This window comes from Falco cherrug, chromosome 7 (assembly GCF_023634085.1).
Source record: "Falco cherrug isolate bFalChe1 chromosome 7, bFalChe1.pri, whole genome shotgun sequence".
NCBI classification, from domain to species: Eukaryota; Metazoa; Chordata; class Aves; order Falconiformes; family Falconidae; genus Falco; species Falco cherrug.
Genome location: NC_073703.1, coordinates 67,149,526 through 67,176,699, shown reverse-complemented (window position 1 = coordinate 67,176,699; position 27,174 = coordinate 67,149,526). Strand labels below are relative to the sequence as shown.

The 27,174-nt window shown below is 43.2% G+C and overlaps 1 protein-coding gene across 3 annotated transcripts in view; it reads left to right on the top strand.

Moving 5' to 3' along the window:
• Window positions 1–27,174, top strand: part of STON2 (stonin 2) — a 76,291-nt gene that overhangs the window by 38,430 nt on the left and 10,687 nt on the right. The window lies entirely within an intron of this gene.

Here is a 27,174-nt window from a genome sequence, read left to right as displayed (position 1 = left end):
CGCTGTCTCCGGCACAGCCACTTGGCTCTGGAAGTGGGACACGAGGAGGATGGAGGGTGCTCCACTGCAGCGCCTCTGCAGCAGGCCCTTCTCCAGCCAGCCAGGAGGAGGATCTGGGTGGGAAAGCTTACACAGAAGTAGGGGGGCTTTACTGGAGGCTTTGCTTTCATGAACCCAACACTCCCTCTCCCCTGGATTGATTTGTTTGCTCAGGCTTGGTTGCCTCCAGCAACACATTATTAGCTGGACTATAGTGTATCCTGGGAGACCTGTAGGATTCCCTGCAAACCTTTTGAGTTCCTCGTCTCCAAGGAGGGAGAGACACAAAGGCATTTCACTCTGTTGATGCAGTTGCATATAAATTGTCCCCCTTCTCTGAATGTTGGTGTGTCTCTCTGGCAAATGCGGTAGCTGGATTCCACAGTCCTCATCTTGTTTCTTCGTCTCACTCAGTAGAATATATTTTTCTTGGTAAAGCCACTGAGCTGCACTGCTTTAAAGGCTGTATTTGAAACCATGCTTAGGTGAGGAATGACAGCGGGGCTGTGCACTTGCTATCTCTGTACACACAGGGCAGTCCTTGCTGATGGTAGACTTCAGGCTTTCAGGGTAAATCTGGCCTCAAGGTAAATACAGATTGCATCAATCATGAGCAGCTTTCCGCTTGATTTAGCATGGCCCCAAAAGCAGCGAAGACACAGTGACATGGATTAACAGCATGGGTATGTACTCAGGGCTCTGCTAAGACCCTACATCTCTGCTAAAATCTGTGCCGCTGCAAATTCTTTAGATATGATCAAGTGTTACGAGAGCCTTTCCATGATGTGGTCAAACCCTGCAGGTATGCTTTCCATCTCTGTTCCATTTGAAATTACAGGACTTAAATGATTTTCCTCAAAAATCTGCTTCAGCTCCTTTGACTGTTCTGTGTCTTGAGCTTACAGGGACCAGCCTATATGTCACAGCATAGTTAAAACATCATGAAAAGCTTGACTTCCTGATTAGTCACGTATGTGTCCGGAGATGGACAGCATCAGGTGAACTGATCTCCCATAAAGGTCAAGGCAGGTTAGTGCTCCAGTAGTTAAGGCATCAACACCAGATGGCATCTCAGTAAGGGAGCAGAGTCAGAGGCAAGGCACACTAGTGTTCCGGTGAGAGTGATGCTGGTGGTAATGGGGGGCTATTGGGAGGAAGAGGAGGGTTAAGGAAATGCAGAGAAGGTGTCTTGAGTGTGATCTTCTTTCACCCGGCGGTTCAGTTAGCAAGAGATTTGGGTGCTTAAGGGCAGTGCAGTTTTCTTGGGTGTGCTCGCATTGGCTGCGTGCATTTTGCAGGAGTTGAGCAGCGAAGGATGCCGAGTGCTGCTGGTTCCTAGGGGCTGTAATGCAGAGCTGCAGGCATGCTCACAGCTGTGCCCCCTGCCCTGCAAGGCTTCCCCATACCTGTGCAGACCTGGCTGCTGCCTGCAGCTAAGGCATCAGCTCTGCCCTCCATCCTGCTGCCAAGCTGCTCCAGGCCTGGCAGGGGGCTGGGATGCTGCTGGGGCGAAAGGGTTAGCTGTACTTTGCTGAGATTGACAGTCCAGCTGCATCCACAGAACAAGACCAGTTTGTTTTGTGTGTCTGAGGAACCCAAACCTGAACTAATGGAGCAAACAGGTGTGAAAGGAGAAGGGTTTTGCCTGAGCCAGTAGCTCCTTGTCTGCTGGGTAAAAGGAAAAGAGGTCAGTAGGAATCAACACTTCCCTCATCAGAGGGCTGGGAGAGGAGTTGCTCTTCAGCGAGCAAAGGCACTTGAGAGTAACCCATTAATTCCTGGGCTCGCTGCCAAGGACATCTCAAGTCAAACAGCATGGGACCGGGTCCTGTCAGGCTTCTCCGGGACCTGGAAACCCAGCTCAGGTGCCTCTTGATTTCTTTTTCCAGGGAAGAAGTGAGGAGAAAGGAAATATGAGAACAGATGGCTAGGCTATACTTTTTCTGTGCTTGAATTCTTTCTTACTATGTTAAGTAGTGAACAGCTTTAATGTACATGCTCCAGCCCATCCCCTGCTTCACAGAAGAGTTTCTCAGTAGCTCTTGAGCCTCCTGGCTGCCAGCACTTTCTGAAGAGAAAAGGGAGCCAGCAAAGGCTTCCTGCTGAAAGGCAGCTCTGTTTCAGGTACAGTAATTGTAAATTATACTGCCTCCTTACAGGTTCTTGCAGTTTTAAGGAGAGAGGCTATTTTTTGCTTGCTGATCTTTGTACACTTCTAGAAAGACTTTTTATTCTTTCTCAGAGGTGACTGTTACTTCAAGATACAAAGTTTTTATTTAAGTCAGTGAAGTCCAGAGCACTTCCTGGAATAATTTTCGTTGGAAACTGCTGTATTGTAGGTAGATAAGATCATAAGTGAGGTCATTCTTTTCCTCCAGAATTGCCAGCCTTGCACGTTTACCAGATTTTAATAAAGCACTCTTAATACATTTTTTGAACAGCTGAACAGCCTGTCTGTTGTACAAGCTGGACTGAAATGCCATCTTACCAAAGACAGGTAAAACTTCTACCTTTGTGGGCTTCATCCACATTTCTAGTGTGGTCCAGGATTTCTTTTGCTGTGTTACATGACTTTTAGACACCTATGATGCAGAGAGATTCTGGACAGAGATAAAACTTTTCTTTCCATTTTTGAAATCTCTAAAATCCGTCACCTAGCTCAAAGAAATGCTCTTTCACCTGCAAGATCCCTTTTCTCTTCTTTCACCTCAGGATTTTCTCTCTTCCTGTTAATTTTTCCTTTTCTGGGTGCTGCATTATTTTTTTCCAAATTAAAATAACTTAAATGCTTAAGAATTGTGATACAGGCAGCTTCAACTTGTTCCTGCTGGGTCAGCCTGCTGCATCTTGCCTTCTGCTTTGAAGGTGAAATGGGTAAAGGGGCTGTCATTCCCTTTACTTGACAGAAGACCCCTCTGTGTGCAGAAGAATTTCTTCATATTCTGCTTCATAACTTAAATTGCTGTTCATTGACTGGATAATTACAGTAGCGCTGTTGCAAAGTAATGAAATAATGGTACTCTTTGAGGAAAATCCATACCAATTCCAGCAGTAACTCGTGCTATACTGAAGTGCTCTGCAGTGTCATTTAGATTTCATCAGTGATGATAATTTTTGTAACTTACAGAAATCTGAACCTACAATATTTTTCTAGTAATTTTCTCTTTCTGTATTCTGCTCTAGTACTTTGGCTCTTGTATCTGAAGTTCTACTGTTGCATAAGAAGAGCGTGTTATCTTTAAAATTCAATTTTCTGAGTGAAAATTTTATGGATATTTTCATTTTTCAAAATTCAGTTAGTCATCCCTCAATCCCCTCCCCCAAATCTTTTATTTCCTATACTCTAACACCATGACTCTAGGCCCACTTAAATGAGTGTAAATTGGGAAAATGCCACTCAAGTCAGTTAAGAAGTTTTGGAGGTAACTGATTACTACACTTAATTTTAATCACCTACAGTGCCCCATGCAGCATGCTGGAGAGCCACATAATACAGGCAAATTTGCTAGACTCACACCAACCCTGTCACGTAACCAAAATGAGAGTGTAGAAGAGGTTCTTGTGCCATTTTTAATCTAATTGCATAGTAATCATTGGGAGGTAAACACTCCTCGCTATTTATCCTCAAAAATTTAAGAACTGAACTATCCCTTTATATTCCTTTAGTTTTCTGTCTTAAAAGCCTTTGACTCTGAAAATCACAGCTCCTTTTGGAAAATGCTATATTCTGTATTTTGTCGTGTAAATGGAGTTAGCTTTGCAATGCATCCACACTGACTATGTGCAACTGAAAGGGAAGATGTTGTAAAGGAGGAAAACGTGATGGTGAATATACAGACACGTTTAAGGTCTCCAAGCTGTATGCTGAATCTGCTGGTATAGTTTATTTTAAAGTAAATTTCAAGTTAACACCTGTACAAAATGGTAAACATGGTGAAAATATGAATTCTGTTGAAAAATAACTGCTAGAATCACTAAGGCAATGAACTACAGCCATGGCATGTTCCTTGCTATCTCACTGTCCTCTGTGATGAATGGCAGGACTGTTGATAATTCTCTTTATTATTAGCACTATAAGGATAAAGTCACTTTTAATTCCTGTGATGAGGTAAGATGGTGGGAACAGTGAAGATCCTTCAACATAATTTTCTACTCTGTGGTTTCTTCTGCAGAAGTCTGAGTACAAAGGCTGTCTTTATCAACTGTTTGTTTTCCTCAGCTTCTCATACTTTATAATTTGGCTATGAATTTTAAAGAGCATCAAATGGAGCAGAGATTAGAAATTGGCACCCTTTGTGTCCTGTTGAAAGCAGGGCAGCCCCTCCTCCTTAGGCACTGCAGAGTTCTTTGCTAATAAGGCTGACTGAACAAGTCTTCATTAAACTTCATGTTGCTGGGCTGGAGAATTTATTTGGCCCCATCACCCATTCAGGCCATGACCTGGACAATCAACTGTGATGCCTCAGATGTGAAAAGCCTTTGTTTGGCTTCTGGAATTCTTAACACAATTAATAGCTCTGCAGCTAGCTGTCTTGGGCAAGATAGGGTCACGCCTGCCCTTGGTGTAACTACTGCTCTCAAGCTAAGTTGCTTGGAGCATCCTTCAAGTGAATCAGCAGCGTGTGATTTTAGTTGTGTGAATCCTGATCCCATGGAAATGAGTGGCAGATGAGGATAAAGCTGGTTACACCCAGTTGTCATAGCCACTCTGTGCTGGCAACCTGCTAGGAAATGTAATAGGCCAAAATTTCTTCTAAATTGGTAAAAAAACTCAGTTATGCAATATGCCTATCATAAGGGTGACTGAGGCTTTTCTCCACTTCCAAAACACTGTGGTCCAGATGCTTACCACCTCTTTTTTCAACCAGGAGTAGGTTACAATAGGTGTGACTTCTGCGTATCATGGCAGACTACATACAAGTCTGATTAAAAATCACATTCCACTTGAAGATAAACTTGCTACAAACAATACCAAATAGAGCAGACAGCTTTTTTGATATAGTCATTAAAGCCTTAGGAGCTATTTCACAAATATGTAATTCCCTGAGCATGTCGGAGTTTGCTTTGCTCCAGAAGAACGAAAGGCCAGAGTTTTAAATTATATTTCTTCATCATAAATCCCGAGGATGATGCATTTCCTTTGGCACTGGTTTTGCTGGTTCTTCAAATTAGGTCTCTGCTCCTTTCAGTGTTACTGCACTGGAGGGAGTGGTATGATTTCCATTCAGTACTGTCAGGAGTTAAGATTTCAGGTTTCTTCCCCCAGGCAGTGGTTGAAGCCTTTCCCTTTTCTGTGCCTTAAAGTCACAAGGTGGTGGAAGCATGCAGCAGGTGAGCCAGGGTGCTCCCTGTGTGCCTGTGCATATAATTATACATATTTCTATATGTGTGTGCATGTATACGTGCTCTTATTTGTAGGTCCTTGCAGGACATCAAACAAAATAAGTTGTGTGTTTTTTGTTGGAAGGGGTGGGTGAGCATCAGACAAACCCAACCCAGTGGCTGTTGAATCAGGCCTTAATGGTGCTACAAATAATAACCCTGTCCCCCCACCCCGGGTTCCTGGCCCACCCCTGGTCCTCTACACATACAGATCCAGACCTCAGCCCGCAGCACAGATCGCTTCACAGCACCAGGAGAACCATCTCCTGTCAGGTGGCATCCGGCCAGGGTATGAGAAAAATAACATTCTCTGACTTTTCTGAACCAGCCCCAGCCTTGAGGGGCACAGAGGTCCTGCCTGCAGCTCGGAGTCGGAGAAGGGCTTAGTTACATGTGATAGGAGATGCAGCCGAAGGGATCCGTTTCAAACCACAGCAAAGCTGGTGTGGATTTGAATGGCAGGCACAGTTAGAACGCCCTTGGGGGTGAAGGGGGCATCTCTCAGAGTTCCCAGCATGAGAACTGGACCAGCTGGGCAGCAATCTGTGGCCTGTGAACTTTTCTACACACTCTTCTTCTCCCAGACCGTAAACACTGGCAAAACACTGCTTCAGCCATGTGGAAACATGTAACAAGCAGCAGCCCATCCGAGACCATGCCTCACAGAGCTCCCGGATATTAGTGGCTTTGGCTGTTCATGCTTTCAGTCATAGAAGCTGTATTTAGCTCTGACTGGTGCCTGGACTGAGCTGCATGTTATATAGCTGAGGCTTAGCTGGCTTTCAGTTAATCTTTCTTCCCAATGTGCCTTGATGCCTTTCATTCCTTAAGTGCTTTTTTTGCTTTGGCTACATCCTGACCTATTCCATCTTGTCCTGCCAGGATGGTACCCTAGAAACACATTCTGGGCCACCGAGCTTTAATTTTGCCATCTTTCCCTCCCAAGAAAAGGATCCTAGAATGGCTCCTGTTCAGAAGTTGCTGGTTGCAAGACAAATTACATGTGAACACAGGCCAAATGCAGCTGATGGGATTGTGTTGAGCTGAATTGTACAGGCTGGGCTTGGTTCCTTCTTTCTTTCTCAACTGCTGCAGGATGAACACAGGCCAGCAGTGACAAGATACTGTTTAAGAGCAAGTCCTTATCTGTTATCTAGGCTTCAGATGCCTCAGGAAACTGAGCTGAAACAGACTTTCATCCAAGTTTCGTGTTTTGTAAGGATGAATATGAGTAAAGCCTGGTGAGGTGTGATGAAAAGTAGACCATGTCATGGGTAGCTGGGAGAGCTTAGGGCCCCTCCAGCGATTTGTTCTCCAGTGAGATCCATTAGGCTGTCAAACAGCCCCTGCAGTAAAAACTCCACTGGTTAGCTCTCTACAGCAGTATCTGCCAAAGAAGTGTCAAACATCAAAAGGACAATCTTGGAAGAGGTGAACCAGACACCCGATACTGATCAGCTGATTTTAGTTTTTCTGCAGGGGGTTGGAAAAGTTTTGTGGCCATACTGGTTTGGACGGAACTTCCATCAAGGTCCGAGGTAGGGTTTTGACAGACTGGACCCAAACTGGCAATAGCAGGGTGGGTAGGGTCCTTCTCTGGGATGAAGGACGTGAAGCTGAGCTCTTGCATAAACAAGCACAGAGTTGCACCTAGGTTTCCCACAGCCGAGCAGAAAGCCTGAGTCACCAGCCTAACAGGCACTTTGGAGTGAGTTTATCCTTCTGCTTTTTCACAAAGGCTGTTGAGAGTCTTTGAGGTGTTCAGCTTAGAGATAACAACAGCACTTTAGTGCATGCATTTTTTGGAAAGCAGATTATTATTTTTTTCTCCACGAATCTGATTCTACTTGTAATTTGACTTAATTGCTGTGCACATTTTAGAAGTTTTTGTATCAAACAAAGGGTCAAGGGACAAATACCATGTGAGGAAAAAACTGTTTCCTGAGAAACAAGTTTGCTTCAGTATGTCCATGACATCCCAGCACCCCATGCAGTGCTCTGTCGTGGTGGCCAGATTAATTATGGACTTTAATTGGGAACAAGAAACAAAAGAGGGAGTCTAGGGGAGGATGACTTCATCTCTCTGCTCATCTTACATTGCTCTTTCACACAAAAAGATCGAGGCAGCAGACGGAACAGCAGACAAGCTTGTCTACATAAAGGTTTCCCTTGGCTGAGGAGAGGAAGAATAAAATGAGAAAAGGATCATTGTTCATCTGGAAAGTCACAAGAGCAGGTCTGGGTTTTCATCTTTTCCAGCCAGCATGTTTGTTTAAGCCTCACACCTTTAAAAGTCTTTGTTCAAGCAGTTTGTCCTTGGGCTAATTTCCCCATCTTGTTCTGCCTTAGCCTCAACTTGCTACGAGCCTGGGAATGTCTAGCCTCTGTGAAACAAAAAGTGCTTTTTCTTGCACTTACAGAGAAAGCCCTATCTGCTGTATGAAGCTGTTACAACAAGGTGCAGGAGGGAAGTGAGCAGTAACAGCATCACATAAGGGACGGCTTCACGGTTGGCAGAGCTGGGGGTATTAGAATACAAATGTTCCAGCTCTGCCGTTAATTACCTAATTTCAGATGAGTAATATAGGTTCAAATTTGCAACGGGCTAGGTGGAGAGGCTGGCACCAGGCAGGATAGTATATGGCCACTCTTAATTTGTTTTTTCCTGAGGAGAGGCACGCATCTAACCACTGATCTGCCCCCTCACCTGCCAACACAAATGTACCCTGTTAGGAAGGCAGGCACGTCTCTTCCGCAGGCTGGCAGGCACCAGCTTTGCTGCATGCTGTTCTGCACCCTTCCCACCTGAAAGACTCCTGCACAACACACTTGTCCCTACAGTACCTAATCACGTAGTCATCCATTCCATCATCTAGTCCCTCCTTCATCATCTAATTCACATCATTAGACCAAAACCCAAAAGTTGTAGCTTGGTCTTTCCTTGTTGATTCTGCATACTGTCATGCTCTAACATTCAAACCGTAAAGCCATTTACCTTCTGCAGTTAATTCAGTGTCCTTAAAATTATTTCTATACTGATTTATTTTAATGGTTAAATGTCAAACCAATAATTTATTTGTAAGCCACGTACCTTCTGGCATGATTTCCAAATTATCCGGATAACCTTCCCTTCAAACAATCTGTTTGTTTTCCTTAGTGTGTCAAAATCCCAAGTACACTTTGTTTCTCCATAGTAACCACTGAGGGGAAATGAGAAAAACCTGAGTAACCCTAGAAATGTCACAACGAGGCGGAAGGATGCTGGCTGTTCCTCAGAGGCACTGACAGATTGTCCCTGTGGTGTTCGGTCTTACATCCAAACTGCTTGGGACAGGAGAGGGGGCAAGGACAGAGACAATGTAGGCTAAAATGGGACATTTGGAAAGACCTAGAGGTGTATTTGGCAGGTGGAGTGCTCCGTTGGTGGACCTGCTGCTTTGGGGAGTAGGTTAGCTTTCCTTCTTTCATTTGGTTTTTATAGGGAGAACTTCCTGGATTGTGACGTCTAATCCCCTGCTGTCACAAATGGATGTATCCTGTTATCACTGCCATAAATTTCTCTTGTTTGGTCTTTAAAACAGGAATTTTATGCCCTTAATTTTCCTTCTGTAAGACTGCACTAGAATCTCATCTGCTTCCAGTGGCCAGAAACCACCTTTTAATTTCTGTCCTTTAGTTTGAGGGAGACAGAGGAAAATATTTCCAAGGAGGTGCAAAAGTAGAGATTATAAATGACTGACTTTGAAATTTGTTAAATCAAAACCAGTTCACCTGAGGGGACAAAAGAAAACCCTAGTCCTAAAACCAACTGGTGTCTGAAGAGTTAACTGGACACGGTGATTCAGCTGCTGACACAGGGAGCAGCCTGCTGCATTTCTTGCAAGGTGATCAGTTGAAATGTTTTGGGGTTTGGTTTGGTTTAGTTTTGCCCCAGAGCTTTGCTTTTGCATGAGAGAGGAAAAAACCAAAACTCAGGGTTTTTGTTTGGCAGGGTTTAACGTGACGTTTTGCACCCATCCAGCCTGCTGCTCCCAGCCTTTCTGTCCATCTCCCACCTCCTGCTTCGCTGGGTGTGCCAGATCTGAACTTAACCTGCACATTTTTTCATCTCTCTGCCCTGCCCACCCAGCGGAGAGGGGCTGATTGGCAGGCGGCGAGCCACGATCCTGCTCCGGCACGCAGGGTGCATACCTCCCCACTCAGCTCCCACAGCAGGCAGCCATGGATGAACACGGGCTGAGGCAGCCAGCCGGACTGACACGCCAGCGGCTGCCACCGCCAAACTGAAGTTGTCTGAGCCCCCGGTAAGTGCAGCAAGGAGAGAATCCGTTCATCTGAGTGGTCTGGATTTATTTTTTTATATCGGTGGGAGGAGGAGCGTATCAACTTCATGTGGAAGAAAGGTGCTGTAGCAGCAGGGGCCGGTGAGTGGCTGGGTAGGATGGCTGATGGACAGAGGGAGAAGACTGGAAGAAACGTCTCATCCCATCAAGTCCAAGGGAACCTCTAACAGGATACCACCGGCTTGGGAAAGTTTTGTGTACAGAAAGAGTTTGATGCTGTGAACATGGGTAGGATGAGGCAGAGGGTTGACTTTTGGTCTTCCAGGAACAAGTAATTTTAAAAAGAGAATTGTAAGCTGTATGTATACAACTAAATCAGCATGTAATGTCCCCCTGTGCCTTATTCATAGTGCCTACTGCACTAGTACAAATGCACCGTGTTTTGAAGCCGAGGAGGATGTGGGGGAGGAGGGCAATTGGTTCATGAACTTTTGTGGGAGGTTATTTCTTTTCTGATCGGACGGAGGAAAAAGTAGGCTGTTTCCTTGTTGATAAAAGCTTCTCTGTGGTATAAGAAGATAAACTGAAACATACAAAAAGAGCTATATTAATTTTCTCCAAATATTGCTGAAGGGATAATGGAAATCTGTGTCTGTACCCGCTGAGGTGTTCAAGAAAGGGAAGGTTTGGAAGCAGGTTTTGCTGTGAGATTAACAGCTCAGAGCTGCTCTGTATAGAATTTCAGTGGGTGAGTGAGCAATTCAGATTCGTCAAGCACTGCATTGTTAGGGGACTTCAGTGTTTTGGTGTTTGTTGAAAACACAAGAAACTCATTGCCCTTGTGTACGAGGCAATAAGCAGCTGGATTTACACATAAACATATATTTGGAACAGAGTTCTGAAGTGCAAAAAGCAAATTTCAGCTGACTCTTGTGATCTGTAAGAAAGGATAATTTGATGCCATTCCTTTTTTTCTTTCTCTGTTATTTTTAAACAGCAGTTTGTACTGCAATATTATCATGTGTAGGAACGTGTATGTCTGAGCACTCTCAGGTCAGGTTGCGTGAGGACATCCTCACAGATACATTTGGCCTCCTGAATACTGGCCTGGCTTACTTTGTAACTTTACTTTCCATTCCTTACAGCCAATTCCAAAATGCTCAATTCGATGTCAACTCTCCACACTTAATCTAGTTACGTTAGTGTTTTTATGTGAGGGAGCAGCACTAAAATTCATTTGGCTATTTCTGAATTCATCACACAACAGGGGAATGAGATGGAGCTACTTAAATAACCGTTGCTGTATTTTTTCCCATGCGGATTAAGAGGTCAGAAAACTTTAAAGCACTCATGTAGCTGGAGCTTCTGCATATCATAAACCATATCACATCCCTGACTTAGTTCCTGTGAGAACTAGAATAATCTTGCCTGCCTAAAGCACTCCTGTGACATGGGACTTCACTGCGCAGAGTTTTTGGTAAATCAGTTCAATGGTTAATTGCTCTTGCTATTAAAACTCTGCATGATTTCTAATCTCAATTTCTCCATGTTGCCTTCCAGTTATTAGATCACAGCAATTTTTCTTTTAAAATTTTCTGTGTAGGTGCTTACAGACTGATTGTTTCTGAATCTCCTGTGGAGCAGACTAAATATATTGAGCTTTTGTCTTTCACTGTGTGGTAGGGTTTTGATTCCTTTATAGTTGTTGCGGATCTTTTCTGAACCCTCCTCAGTTTTTCTATATCCTTGAACTCTGGACAAAAGATGGGGTTGTAGTGGTCCACCAGGAACCAGGCCACACTGCATACGCAAGTGAAATGATTTTCCTTCTGCTTCACGTTTCTCTCTTCCTAAACCCTAATATTACATCAGAACTTTTAGCCTCAGGATTGTATCAGAGGTGATAATCATCCATATTTTTTTTCAGAATCACTGCTTCTAAAGGTGCCTTCCATCCCATAACGCTGCCCTACTTCCCTCTCACCCTCCTTATCTGAGTGAAACCTATGCACATATTCCTAAGTACATACTACCAAACGTACCATTCAGAGTAAAACACATTTACAGATGACAGTAAATGAGATGTACAAAAATTATTTCTGTCTAAAAGTGACTCCTGCTGGCTCAGTGTAGCAGGAGAGGCTCCCTCTTGTCTCTTCAGCAAAACTGCTGCTCGCAGAATACGGGAGTTCCGCTTTACATCTCTCTCACCTGCTGCATGGTGCAGAGTGTAGACAGCCTAACTCTCCAAGGAGCATCTTCACTGAGTACTGAAATCTGATTGGCATCTGGCCACCCACGGGCAGATGCGGTGATCCCCTTTCCAGGTGGTCCCTTGGTAGGAAATGAATGAAGTAACATAGATGAGAAGAATCAACCTGAATTTTCTCCTTCCCAAATTTAAGCTAAACTGCAAAGCTCTTCCAAAGCTGGAAGCTGTTCAGTTGAGCTTAGCTTATTGTGTGTTTTGCAGCTGCCTCAGCATGTACAGGTTCCAGCTGGGACCAACAGAGAATCACTGAAATGTTGTCAGGAATGCTGATCCAGGAGACTTTCTGTCCTGACCTGAAGTTCAGATAACTCTCATGAGAGCTCCTGTTCTCAAGAGATTTTCAGTCTGCTTTGCAGGCCAAAAAGACGATGGAGAAACACTCAGACTTTGGTGTACTGATATGAACGTAGTTTACAAACTGTTGGAGTAGACAGCTGCAGCAGGCAGGATCCTTGTTCCTCCAACCAAATCAAAAGTAAGGCTGCTCTTGGCTGAGAAGGGAATTGCTTTGTCTGTGGACATTGTTCCCTCCATTTCTGTATCCAGACATTACAGTGTATAAGAAGGGAAATAAGAGAACAACTGATCTTTTTTCTTCTCTCTTCGCCCCCCCCCCCCCCCCCCCCCCTCAAAGATTACAAAAGACAGTCTTGCCTATCACAAAAGCAACCACAAGTTTTCAGTTTGGACAGCAAGGCTTAGGTGTGGGCTATATAAATCTGCATATTCTAGAGCTGCATGTACATTCAGACACTCAATGCTGAGCGCCAAAATTGAGTTAAAGCATGCAAGATTCCAGTCACTGCCCTCCTGTTAAACTCTACCCTGAATTCACAGAGGATAGTGCTACCAATGCTATCTATATTTATTCTTTGTGCTCGGGAAGTGTTTGCCACTTCCATTAAATGACTTCCTAATGGTTCACGCTGTAGCATGTGTGCAGGAGGAAGAGATAAAATATGCAGGATTAGTTCTTGCTGTATGTGAAAGTTGTAAAACTGCCACTCAGCATCCCTGGTCAGCTGGAGCCTCCTGGAGAATGGCTACAACCATGGACACGTCCCATCTCTTCTCTGCTCTATCTGGTGGACCCAGAAGGATGCAGGTTCCAGGCATGCTACGTTTTTAACCTGTTTGGTGCATGTTATTTTGATCTATTTGAAAATTCTGTAATTAGCACCAAGGCTTGTCTGTACAGGCAGATGCTCCAGAGGAACGCCCTTCGGGGGAGCCAGCCCGCACCCGCTCTGCACCAGCAGCGTGCTTCACAGCTGCTCTTTCTGCTACCTTCCCCATCTGGAGGAGACACCATTTATCCCCGGCGCAGCAATCCGGCCTCCTTCCCTTGCTGGGAGAGGGCAGGCAGGGGTTAACATTTCTCCCCATTCATTAATGCCTTCGCAGGGGCAGCCCCGATGGCGCAGGGGGGGCTGCGGTCCTGCCCGGTCCTCGCTGCTATGGCAACAGGTTGGGAATGCCTAATGCCTCCGTCGGGGCCAGCGCTGCCTCCATCCACAGATGCCTGCTCTGCAGACAGCTTTATTGTCTGCCGGACAGTTGTCTTTCCGTCAGCTTCCAGCAAAGCAGCCTCTTCCCGAGGAGGACAAAAGACCCCGGTACAAAAATGAGACTAAACAGGGCTAAAAGTTTAAAGGGGAGGGGAAAAGAATCCCCTTAATTTATGTTTTAACTGTAGGGGAGAGAAGAGAAAAATAATTCTGGCTTCTCCCAAATGATAGCTCATGAAGGAGGAGAAGGGGGCATAATTAGGTTTTGCTGGGATTCAGTAATTGCTTCCTGATGCCTCATGAAACTATTTACAAGGAGCCTGGCTTGCCCACAGGGCTGTGTGGCACCGTTTTTACCCCAGCAGAGTCAGGCTGCTGCCATCTGACAGCTGCTCGGATCCTATAATAAAAGAGTTGGGTTTCAGTTTGCTTTATGGGTGAACCAATTTTCATATCCAAAATCATCAGCAGAGTTGACCCCAAGGAACATTTTTGTTCAGATGCAGCTCGGATCGCTCAAGCACAGATTTCGCCTTGTGGTAAGTGGATATCTAGGGCTTCCCCCTTATGTTGTGGTGCAGGGATGATGGGGTATATTTAGGAGGGAGGATACTGCTAAGTCAGTAAATACAGGATTTAATCTCCAAAGCTGTCAGCATTTCTAAAGCATTAAAATTCTCATTCAGATAAACACACTCCCTTCCAGTACAATCTCTTTCCATGTCCCAAGCAGAAACACGCTTTCATTTAGCCAGAGCGAGGGCAGAATCCTCCTTCGTAACTTCAAGTGCTCATATGTGTGTTTCTTAACAAATCCTACAAGAAATGGCATGTCACATGAGATGTTAAATTCAAAGCTTTCCATAAGGGGCATGTCCTTGTCCACATGACTGGCCTTTTTGTTTCTGCCATTTGACCTTGATGTGACCTAGATGAGTGGTGAGAACCTGTGAACTGGGGAGATGCAGTGCAAAAGATCAGATTGCATTGTGTTCCTAAGCCCCTTTGTATATTTTTTCTAGACTCGTTAACCTAGTATAAGTCCACTGATGGTACATTTTCACCTGACATCTATTTCTGACACTTTACCTAAATACTTTATCCACTGTACACAAGTAAGCCAGTGGGCAAAAAAATTCCCCCCACCCTTCATTTCCGTAAAGTACTGAAACAATCATGCAGCATCATCTCATGGAGGAGAAAAAAATCTCTTTTCCTAGGAAGTGATCAGCTTATTTATTGAAATGTTAGAATATAACGCTCACTAGTGAACTGAGGCAGTCATTCTTGTCCATAGCAGTGGTGGTGGTGTTTGTAGGCAGCTCCTATCAAATCTCCAGCGGTCAGTGTCACTATATAATAAGATATTGCTTTAGGGTACTTTAATCACCTGTCTAATGTTTGTTGGCCGTTCATTTCTTGAATGCCTATTTGATCTGTTTGTAGGAATACATTAATAATTATTTTTTTCATTTTATACTTTGGGTACCTTTCTTTTCAAGCTCAATGAAGTCCTCATATTATCTTACTGTCCCATATTCCTCCTTTCTCTAATTGCTGTTGTTTCCTTTGGGCAGACCTTGATTCTTTCAGGGCTCTTCTGCAAAATCTCACATGGCCCTTCAGAAAGCCATGCTTTGTTTACAGGGCACAGCAGCTGTGGGGCCCCTGTTGTTTTCTTTCAAATCGGTCACATTCTGTGCTCAGCTCTTGTCTCTCCGCTGCCACCAAACCAGCTATGCAGTTTGGTGATACAGGCAGTAAGGTTTCCTATCACACTGTCCATCTTTTTTTTTTTTTTTCCCTTCCCTAATCTTGTCCTGTACCCTGAAGACCTGCTATATCTTCCACATTTCAAGAATGCAGAAGTTTTATTTCCACTTGGCTTTCTGTAGTGTATTTTGTATAGGGATTGCCCTGACACTGTCAAAGCCCTGTCCCTTCAAGCCTCTGTACTCTGCCTAATTCCTGGTACCTGCTACCCCAGGACAGAAATTATCAGGGTTCCTTGTTCATCATCTTTAAAGCTGACAACTTTCTTGTGTGTGTGTGTGTGTGTGTGTGTACACAAATCTATGGCAAGGGGCTCACTAACTCTGGTGGCTGACATTTGGGGTCTCTTCTTTACTTCTCCACAGGATTACTTTAATGTTCTCCACCGATTGTTTCTATCTTACAAAGAAAAAGCGATGACTTGGCAAAGCCACTAGCTGAATTCCTGCCCCTCTGCATCCCCATCAAAAAAATGGAGAGCATCATTCAGGGAAGAAAGAGGACACATAGCCAAGAGTAGGTGATGATGGGGGAAGCTAAAACTTGACAGTAAGAAATTGGCATGGCTGAGAAGTTATGCAGGACTAGCACGATGGAATTTGGGCCCTGGATACCTGGTGTTTTGCCCCCAGGCAGAATCGTAGTTCAGAGGGAAGATGCCTGCTAGAGATGGGAAGATGCGAAGTTGCAATCTGTGCAGAGAGGAAGGAAGTGTGGGTTTCCTCTTCACTTCTCACCACAGAGCACTGTCATAACACCATTCTTCACACGTGGGTCTCTTTTGGTCAGACTCTCACATTTAACAGTGAGGCCAGTGCCTTTGTGTTTGCTGTAATCACACCAGCATGGCCCAAGCGAGAGAGGAAGAAATTGCTTGTTGGATCATTTCTGTTTGGCTGCTTCTGTGGAGCAATCCTGAATAATCCCGTGTACTGTGGTGGCTTTGCACACACATACAAAAGGGAAAAACAAAACTCTAAATAACATAAGATACATAACAGCCCAGTATTTGGTTCTGTTGATTTCCTGCAATTGTAAATAGCTGTGCAACAGCTGGGCTTTTATGGTGGGAGCCTGGCCTGAAGGAAGGGCTGAGCTAAGGGAGTCCCAGGCCTGGAACAGCTGAGTGTGGAAAGAGGGGAATGGCCTCATCAGTCAGAGCAATACATGGTAAAACAAGCCGTTCCCTCCTAACGGCCTCCCGGGCTGGTCAGCAGCTGCCTTGGGGTTGGAGATGAGGCGCTGATAGCACCATGGGATGATAACAAGACTCTCACTGGGTCAGAGAGCCGTATAGCAGGAGCTGTTAACTAAACCATCTTTGGATGAACATGCTGACAAGTTTTCTGTCTTCCGCCACCCTTGGGAGTTCTTTCATTATATGCAGATGCAGTGTGAGCTGGGTCAGCTCCGTTTGTTCCCCGAGCTGGCTGTAGTACGGTTGCGCTAGTCAGACTGGCAGGGCAGGTGTGAACTCTGCCAATACAGCCATGCTTTTAGAAACACTCCGAGACAGCCCTTGTAACATCACTGTAGTTTTCCTGGATGGGCAAAATCAGAGAATGGTGTCACTGTAAAGGAGGCTGAAGTTAGGTTACCACCAGTGGGAATATTTCTTCTTACTACACCCTATCTCCCTAAACTGTCTTGCACAGCATGTATCCAAAACACATCTTTAAAGGCCTCAAGCAGTGAAAACCAGCGATGCAGCACCCTAGCTCTACCCTGCAACACTTTAGCAAGAGCATAATATGGATTTTGAAGACAAAGTTTATTTCCAGAATGAAGTGGTGCCTACCTGAGTATAACAAGGCTGTTTCAGTCTCTATTGCAGCAAGTTTGCTTTCTAAGGTCTTGGTACGTGTTTGGAAACTGCAAGATTTCTCTCAGTATTCTTGGTCGATATAAAGCTTCTCATGTTTGGGATCTCTGAGCAACCTACTTTTGTCATCCCAATTTCTACCTAAGAAAATATTTATGTCTTTCAGGTGCACAGTTAAAATAGCAGTTATAAATAGTCTTTACACCCTTACAGCCCAGGATGAGGAACAACCCCATGCTCACCTTATGCTCCTGGAAAAAAAACCCAAATCTCTTTCCGTTTTATAAATGTGCTCCACCCACCTTACCACTTGATCTGGGTGTCTCAGACCTTTCTTTGTCCCTGTTCTTGCAATTTATTTGAAGCAAAATGAGGCATGAAATACTTTGGGTTTTCTAACAAAATAATAGGGATATTTTCTGCATTTTGTTTTTCTATAAGAACAGGTCTCCCAGATCATAATTTCTGGTGTTCCAACATTGTGCAAGGTAGATGCATTAAAAAATAACTGAATTTAAAATCTTTAATTCATGTGATAGTTTCCATTGAGAGCTGGAGAGATACATTCTTTCTACCATCAGTTTTGCCCCCAGTTAATATCAGGTCAGTCTTGGCAGAGGGAACCATGCCATACACTCTCTCACCAGAAAAGATAGTATTTGTCATACTTAGATCTCAGGTGAGACTATTGCTGACTGGTACTAGAGGCCTTTTTGGCTCACCTCCAATATTTTGGTGGATTCCTTCTTGCTTGTAAATACTGGGCACAGTGCTCTGTTTCTCAGCGGAACAAAGAGTAAGAAGCTGATGCCCAGCATTTCTCCTTGCAGTTCATGGCTAGTCCTGTACTTAAGCATCCAGTCTTAGCTGTTTACTGCAGCTTTTCTACCTTTATTTTTGTTCTTGTGCTGATACACCTACTTGCAAGCAGCCAGTGCACAAGGAAATTCCTTGGCACGCATGAGTTAAGTTTTGCTCAGCCAAGGGCCACAGCTTCTACTGTCTCCAGTTACTTTATTCCCTACAGGAGCTCCCTTGCTTATTCCATTTATCCTGCCTGGCCTCCAGAAAGCCCACAAGCTCTCACATGACTTATGATAGCCTATTCATCAAACACACTTCGCAACAGCCATTAACACTTTCCATTACATCAGTATTTTTGCTTTGCTACAGAGAGAAAACTTGCGGAGCAGAGGATATCGGTTGCTAGCTGAAGGTCACTTAGACAATCACATAGTTCAGATTAGCACCTAAGCTTCTTGCAGCCCATTCCTATGTCATACCCTTTGCACCATGGCTCTTCTCAAGCACCTGTAATTATCATTATCTGTTGAGGGTGGAGGTGTTGCATTGGCAGGTGCATCCTCAGTGATATCTGCGTGGGTCAGGCATTACCTGTAGATCAGGCTGTCCGCTCCTGTTTTCTTACACTCTCCAGCCAGTCTCCTTCTGTCCTTTGTGCTATAAGACAAAAATCCCTCCAGGAATTAAAAAAAAAATTTAAAAAATTCACCTACACATGGCTTTGTTAGAGCTGCTCTCACCTTTGCATTGAACACCTCACCTGTTAATTCATAAAACTTCACTGTAGCCTGGAGCTCCTATATGCTTTGGGTCAAGAAGGACTGGCCAGACTGGCTACCCTCGTGTAGATACATGGTCTTCCCTGCACTTCAAACGGAAAATGTTTGCATAACAAGCTACAGGGGGAAAAAATATTTAGCATAAGCTTCAGGCAGAAGTGGAGCACTGGTAACTTCCATAATTTATAAGTATTCATCAGGTGTATTGTCTATGGAACTAATCTGTCTTTACAGTTCATCAGGTAACTAAATTCTTAAAATATGAATGGAAAGCTGAAGTTGAAGTTTCCACAGAGCCCTACATTAGAAATTGGGAAATAGGTCTTTGGGTATTTTGAAATAACAGCAGTCGCATAACTTGTAAATCATTTTGATATTGCTCAGGGTAAATGTAGTGTATAAATATGAGATTACCTCTTGCCCGGATAACCTGAGATATGCAGACAAATCTGGCAGACAGGATGTGAGCTGCTGACTTGATATGATAGAAAACTTGATCCTGGGAAATGCCTTGGGGGCAGGAATGAGGAAGTTATTGCTGCTATTTTTAGATGTTGTGGGGAGCCAGAAGTGTTGGCAATAGTGTATTTTGAAGATGTAAAATAACAATGTCTGTTTTTTCCCCTCCTTCCCCCCACACTTTATTCTCTGCGGTATAGGGTCTAAATCTTTGTCTATCAATATAAATTTTAATTTTGTAGCTTTTTACATCAGTCGTCAAGCAAAACACATTCCTTCTTTCCCTGGTATATGTTGCCCTGCCTTTTTCTTACCAAATGATATGCAGAGGTGGACATCAGTGTTTATTTTTGTGAGCAGTGAATTGAGTGCTGGTACAGGCTTATCCCTGTGTACTGACTTGGGTTTTTTTGCGACAGAATCAGCACAAGACTGAGCAGATAGTTGGGGTGATACTGGCTTCGGTCATGCAGAAGCTGCTCACCTAGGAATTAAGAGATCAGTGAGTTATTTTGCACTGACTACCAAGTTGTTGTCAGCTGGTGTTAGCATTTGTGGTCACTACCAGTACAGTTTCTGAACTGATGGACTGGCAGTAGCAGACCCAGAGTATTTCAGGTGTCTGACGTACATGATGGTCTCCTGCCTTCAGTTTTCCTATGGCTATGGGAACGTTTCCACGTTTGTTCAGCTGAGCCAGCCCCCCATGCTTATGCATTCTGCAGCTGCCTTTTGGAGCCACAGCTTGATGCATGAGACCGTAGTGTGTTGCTTTACAGTCAAAGGTTATGCTGCTTAATGGGACCCCAGATTCTGAGAGGGTCCAGTAGCTGGCACATTTCCACCTGCAGTCTGGCGCTGCAAGTGTCAGGCTTATTCCACAAGGTCACATCTCAAGCACTGAAGACAAAACTTAGGAGGTCTGCAAACCTCTGTATTTGTCCATCATATATTGCTGATCAAATTACCGCATAATAAAGTAGCATATTAGTTGTGTATGAGAGAATTATGCAATGGCTTTTTGCAAAAGAGAGCTTGTTCAATGAATGCTAGTATCAGCTCTGCCAAGATGGGGTGGGATTGTCTTTGGATTTGTAGGATTGCCTACAGGTTTGTTCTGCTTGCCAAATATCATTAACTTCCTGAAACATTCTGGGCTAGCAGGAACATTTCTCTTTCCTTATTCGCTCTTGGAATATTTCTTCATGAGCTCCAAGGTCTCGTCTCAGTGGCAGTTCCACAATTCTAGGATATGCTGTATGTACTGCTGATTAAAATCAGAGAGGGAAGCAGACCTCTGCGGGTAGAAGTAAAGTCCAAAGTACATTCAGAGGCAAACCGACTTCATTTATATTTGCCAATGTACTTTGGAAGGAACTGCTTTTGAAAAATGCCATGTGCCTGTCTTCCATTGTTCCTGTTTGCTCTTTGTTCTCCTTTTGGGTGAAAGATGAAGCAGACAGATTCATTCTTCTCCAGAGAACCTGCCTTCTCTTATCGATCCCTCTGCTGGAACAGGTTCAGCTTTGTGTTTCGCAGCTCTGCGTTGTCCCCTCACACACAGGCTTTGCCTAGCTTTGCCAAACTGGGACTGTAAGTACTCCGACGCATACCCTGACACAGTAATGATGACTAAAGCTAGGGTGTAGTACTGGGCTTGGTAACCTCTGGCCTGAGCACACCTTGCTGAGAACAAAGTTAAGATGACACAGTGCTCAAAATATGTCAGTCGCGTCTATGCTATGTCTTCAGGGATGACAACAAAGTTGCTTTGTAATGAATCATGTAGGTATGCTTAGCTGCTAAGATGTTTATGAGTGTATTGTGTTTGTTTAGTAGAAATAAGTTCTAAGGAAAACCAAGCAGGTTTCCATGCTTTCTCCACCACTTATGGGAGACCTGTTCACAGCTTGGCTCAAATGATTCTTATGTATAAAATAGTATTATGTCACATATATATTTTGAATGCTTTGAACAGGCGTAGTCTTGTCTAAATCTTGTAAAAATCTTGAAGACGACTTCTATTTCTGTCAGTCTTAATGTACCACCTTCTGGCCAGCTAATGGAAGCACAGGAACTGATCTTCAGGAAGAGCACGTGCTTTCTAGATCTGTGACTCTCAAATGGGTTTAAATCAAAAAGCTGTCTTTCCTGTAGTAGTTTTGGGACCCATTCACTACCATTGTTTTACACGTTAGAGAAGAACTCCACTTCTTACTTTGATTTCTCTTCAAAGTAGCCTTCTTTACTGAAAAGAACCCCCACAAAACCAACAACAAAGCTAGCTGGGTTTATGTGATAAAGAGTGCCTTCCCTTAGGGTTTTTAATGTCTTTCAGCTATTGCTAGGAGAGTTTTTTTTTCCTTTAAAGTTCCTTATTGCCTCTAACTTATTGCTATGTAATTCCTACCTGATGTGAAGATGTAACAGTTTCTTTAAGACACTAACAGCCTTGTCCATGACTTGCATGAACTATGCCTAATTTGGAATTTACTGTCAAATAATAAATTGGTATTAATTGGAGACCCAGGCACTTACCTTTCAAAGCTATTTTTATATGTATACATATATGTGTGTGCGTGTGTGTATCTTTGCTGCAATGTTTTGGTGATTCCTGGATAGGTTGTGTGTTTGTTCTTGACTGTTATTTTGTCGAAGACTATTAGTACACTAATTTCTAAGTGTTTACTGACTAAAACCTAAGCAGTATATTTGGAAAGCACATTTTCTGAATACAGGTATCTGTTGTAGGAATCTTAATTCACCAGTCGGGTGCATGAGGTGAGTTACAGATGCTTGGGTTTGTTTTAAGACTAGCCAGATCCATTCTGATTACCCAGCCTACTGCACAATACAGGCCGCAGAACAGTAAGAAACTTTTATAAAACTAGTTACAGCCAAGAGCAGACAGCATAAGATCTGTGCAAGAAAAAGGGGAATTAACTGTACATAGATTATAGTTGCTGAAATACTGTTTCAGTTATTCCATACCACATCTGAATTTTTTTTTATGAGCCAGAGTTTTAATGACTCAATAAACATAACACAATAAAAATATTTTAAACTAAGTCATGCAGGAAATTATTTCTAACTTTTAAACTAATTTTGATATCTTTAACATTTTCTTTACCCAAGGAGTAATGACAGGGCTCTGATTGAATTTCAGTCGTCATTTAGTTAGTTTCTCCAGTTGAATAAAGATAAACAGAGGAGAGGAAAACAAGTGAGACAAAAAAAGGCACTCAAATAGCATCGTACATAGCTGGCTGCGATGAGACTTCCCACTGCAACTACCACTGTTCTTATGGGTAGCCTGATACCAGTTTGGTATGGTTCGGTCAGGCTTAGTTGCTGGGAAGACGTTCTCTCCCCTCTCCAAGCAGCAAGAGGCAGCGTGAGTGAAGGAGACACAAAGCAAATAATTCAGGGCAGTGAAGCACGATAAGCATGAATGTGTGAAATACAGTAGTTCTACCTTCCCCTGAATACATATGTTTCTGTAGATGTAGAATAATAAGAAAATGTCAAAACATCAACGACGAAGTCCACAAAAACTTGTGGAGTCCTTTAAGATAGTACATGGAGGACAGTCCTTTTCAACAGTTCTCTTGCAGTATGAGGGCTGCTGCAATCTAGCAGTGAGGGGCTGAGTCATAATTTGCTCATATTTCATCGTCAGTTTAGTATCTGCACGATGGCTCACATTTAAAATGAAATATAGGTGTTCTTATAAAGATTAGAGACTCGTGGGGATAAATTAATTGAACATAGATGAAATTCATTGTGTTTTAAATAGAGCTGGAAGCTTTGTGATAGAACTACTTTGTAACTTGAGATGATTTAACTTCTTTTGACAATTAAACTTCTTTTGGGACTTGTGATGAATTTGCAATAGTTAACCAAGCAACAGGCATCGTATTTAAGGAGTCATTAACCTGCTGCTGGGAACAGACTAGTAGTGCAGATTTGGGATAATCAGGCCACAGATTTACATTTAGGCACGCAGGTTCAAAGAGATGTAGTGATAGAATATGGCAGAGTATGATGAACTGAAAAGTAATCGAAGGATGAATCCATTCAACATGATCAGAGAACTTTGTCAAGCGGAAGGAGAAGGATTAAGAAAGGGAACCATAGAGAACAGGTCTGCGACTTAAGTCTTTCATCTTGCAGCTTCTCCTGCTGGTTACTTTGTGATGATTTTGAAATGTCTCTTAGCTGTGCCATAAAGTATGAAGTTAAAAATGTAACTTCTATATTAACAGTTCAGCATGCTGGAGAACCAGACTGCTGTTAAATTTTTGTATGGTGTGTTCAGCAGCAGGAGTATGAGGGCAAGGACTGTGTGAGCAGTCATCTCTTCCACAGCTCGGATCTTGCAGAGACACTCAAAATCTGTAGGAGTGGTTACAAATCTATGTTTCAGCCTGTCCGGTGTTGGTGGTCAAGTAGTGTGGGGCTTTCCAGCCCCTTCCCGTAGTCCTCTTGCAAGGAGGCAAGGCGATTGCCTCTTCTGTCTGCAAAGTCTGCTCTGAAGCTCATGGGAGGAAGGTGTCCTGCAGGCTGGGAGTGGGCACTTCCAGGTATTCCCTTAATGTCTCCACACGCTGATTGATAGCATAGGGACTCAGGAAGCATGTGGAGGCAATAACTGTTATCCTCACTACCTGGTGGGTTTGGCCAAAATAGTTTAAATAGAAGAATTAAAAGACAATACAAGAAAGAGAACAAATGCCTTCCTTGTACCAAGTCACAAGAGGCCGGTCACAGCGAGATGTTCTACATCCATTATAACAATGCTGTTTTCCAATTTATCATACTGAAATGATTAACCATTTTGCTGCTGAATACTTGCAAAGCCAACAAAACATTAAGAGGCCTGTGGACAAAAAATAACCTTACAGTGCAGGTTGGCATTTTATTGTTCACTGAGGACTTAGGTTTGCAAATTCTTTAATGGCTTCGTAATGATGTTCAGGCATGTATGTAGCAAAGTATGGCCAGTGCTGGTTGCAGACACCACTTACGTGGGGCAATGAATGCAGGTGCATAGTTGTGTGGGCAGCCTGAAGCTGCTTGCCCCAGAGCTCAGGTTGCTGGTGGCACTGGGAAAGAAGACAGAGCTACTGTCCCCTTCAGCTCCTTGGTAAATCAGCTCCTGTGTTTTGTAGCTGGCTGGAGCAACCTGCCAGGTTGGAATCTGGAAAGGTCAGACAATTAAAAGATATTTTAATTTTGCAAAGTACACGCCTATCGAAGTCATTTGCTTCAGAAAGCAAAGTCAGTCGGTCAAGAAGGGGAAAAAAAACCCCAAGAGCTTTGTTTTGATCACTTCTTCCTTTTTTTATGCAGATCTAGTCTTTCTCTGTCAGGAGTCACTCTGGGTTGAAGACTGTCCACACCCCACCAGCAAGCTGTTGAAAACCGTTGTGGCTGCAAGAAGTTCATCTAGGGGATCCCTTTCTTAGGTATCTTCTCCCAGGCCTACTGGGATGCTGCCAAATTGGAGGACATTTATATTTTAAACTTTGTCACCCATGTCCAGGAACTCCTCAAAAGTCAAGGAAGGAAAACCCTGAAGTAATTGTCTAAGCCATCCTCTAGCAACATCAAGATTTTTCACCATGCTGTATTTGCCTTTACAGCAGAGGTTCCAATATTTCTCTTGGGATACACACACTATTTCATCTAGTTCTCAGGAGCTTTCTTTGTATGCTTAAGCTGCATTACCATATTGTTATTTTTATCCTTCCTGCTATTAGTCATTCCCTTACAGACAAAGCTACAACATTGTCTTTTCTAGAACCACCTCTGTATTCTTCTAACAATTGTAAACTCAGCCATATGGTTCTTTGGCAGCAGAAGAATTTACTTTTGATTATAGTTTGGAAAAGAAAGATTATTTCACTTCACAGGTTTGACACTTCCACATATCAAATCAAGTAACACTTTACTGATATTTTCTAGAAAATAAAGGCACACAAATTATTACATATATGAAACCATCTTCTCTTAATGCTTCTGCTATATTTCTGGGCATCTGGATCAAAAAAGCAATTTATAAAACTGGTTCAATTTAGAAAGAAATTTTTCAAGTGATTTCTGTGTGTTTTTCACATGGACTCTCAAGGAGGTGTTTTCATCTGCCTCTCTCAAATTTATCAGAACTGTTAATACTTTATTTGTGGAACCACCTTTAGTTTCTGCAATTCAAAAGCTAAGAGACAGGAAAGGGTGACATTATAATTGCAAGCAGACAAGAGGTGGTCTTTCCTAAGAAACCTTGATGGTAAAAACATAGGACTTTTAGAAGTCCTGAAAGAAATGGGTAATGTTTTCCCAGAAATACCATAAAAACAGGGACTTTTGCCACATCTTTTCATTGCCTTTGCTTTGCCTCAAAGGACTACATGCTTGCTGACCAAAGTACTGGAAAGGCATGATAGGAGGTATTGGTGTGGACCTGAGGATCAGAATGTCAGATTATTCCTGGTGGGTTTTTTATTACTTTCTCACTTAGGGTGTGGTTGTGGATGATAATATGTTGGCTTGTTTTTTCCCCCCACAAATCTATTTATAGTCTTGTGGCAAAACTTAATAGGTAAAAGACCCACCACTACATACCCAGTGGTGCAACCAGTAGCAGGGACTACAGAGAGGCGTTGTGCAAGGCCAGGAGTGAAAAGGCAGGGTAGAGAAGAAAATCTGAGAGATTGAGATAGGGCCACTGCTTTGGAAATACACTTTGAAATGCATTAATAGTCTGTAAAAGCTGTCTGTTCTTGTTATTGCTTTGTTATTATTGTGGCTTGAAAAACAAATTGGTATCATTCTGCTTCATATATAACTCTCAATTGTAATAACCCTTAGAGCTTACATGATGTGTTTTGTCCTTAGATCAAAAGGTTGGGTGAACTTCCATACAGCTGGGAAGAGAGGCCCAGAAAATCAAGTTGCCCAAGACATTATAATGAGCTAATGGCAAGACTTTGGCTAACATGAATATTCCCTATTTCATATTCTAAATGGTAACTGGAATAAAAATTCAAATCGTCTATCATGGTTGAGACGGAACGGAAATCAAGCACATCTTTTTGGGTAGCTGGTGGCAAGTGAAATAATGACTTAAATAGGTTGTTATTGTTAATATTGTAAAATATGCTGAAACCACAGGTGTACAGCCATAGCAATGTGCTACATTTTACACTCACTTTTCTGCTTGTACTGAAGAACACTGACTTGTGTAAAACACAGGATCTCTATGTCTGTCAGAAGCAAAAGGCACAGATGCTAGCACTACTGTACCATATGCAGAGCCAACCCGTTGTGCAGCTGCAAAGTATAATTTCATGCTGGCTGCTCATTTTAAAGAGCACTCTGATTCATTAACCCAGTGGGAAGAAAATGGGAAGAAAACCCTTTAGTTTCTGAACTGTGAGAATTTATGCTCATTTTGGAAAACACCTTATTACCACTGCAGCTATCTCCTCCAGAAAGAGATGGGATTGAAATAGCACGGTATGATGCAGGCTACTGGGAAGTGTCTTGGCATAGCCTGAGACTGGGAAAATAGTGGTCAAAGGTGCCATGTCCTGACAGAGAGTGAGGACAGCTTCCACAATACAAGGCAAATATATTTTTTTCCTTATCCTAATGTCCATCCCTAGATCACAGCTTCTCCGAGAGATTTTTCAGAGACATCCCAGAACTGGCAGACTTTTTCCCACTGAGTAAGCCAGAGTCTCTTTGCTGAACACATCCTGGGCAAAAATGCCCCCTAGGCACCTTTTATGGTGCCTTTGCCATATCCCCACGTGCTTTTGTGGTAACAACAAATGTTCAGACGAGTATGTGGGGACAGAGTGGAGAAGTGCTTTTCCTCAGTGTTCATTCCCTCTCCCTACTAGATTCTTCTCTAGAGCAAAGGGTATGGGGACAGAAAGGGAAAAAAATATGAGAACAAGAGTAAGAGGGAACAAAACAGGCAAGTGGCAGAAGATAAGTGGAGAGAAGAAATGCAGCCTGAAAGTTTAGAGAGGGAAGTTTTAACAAA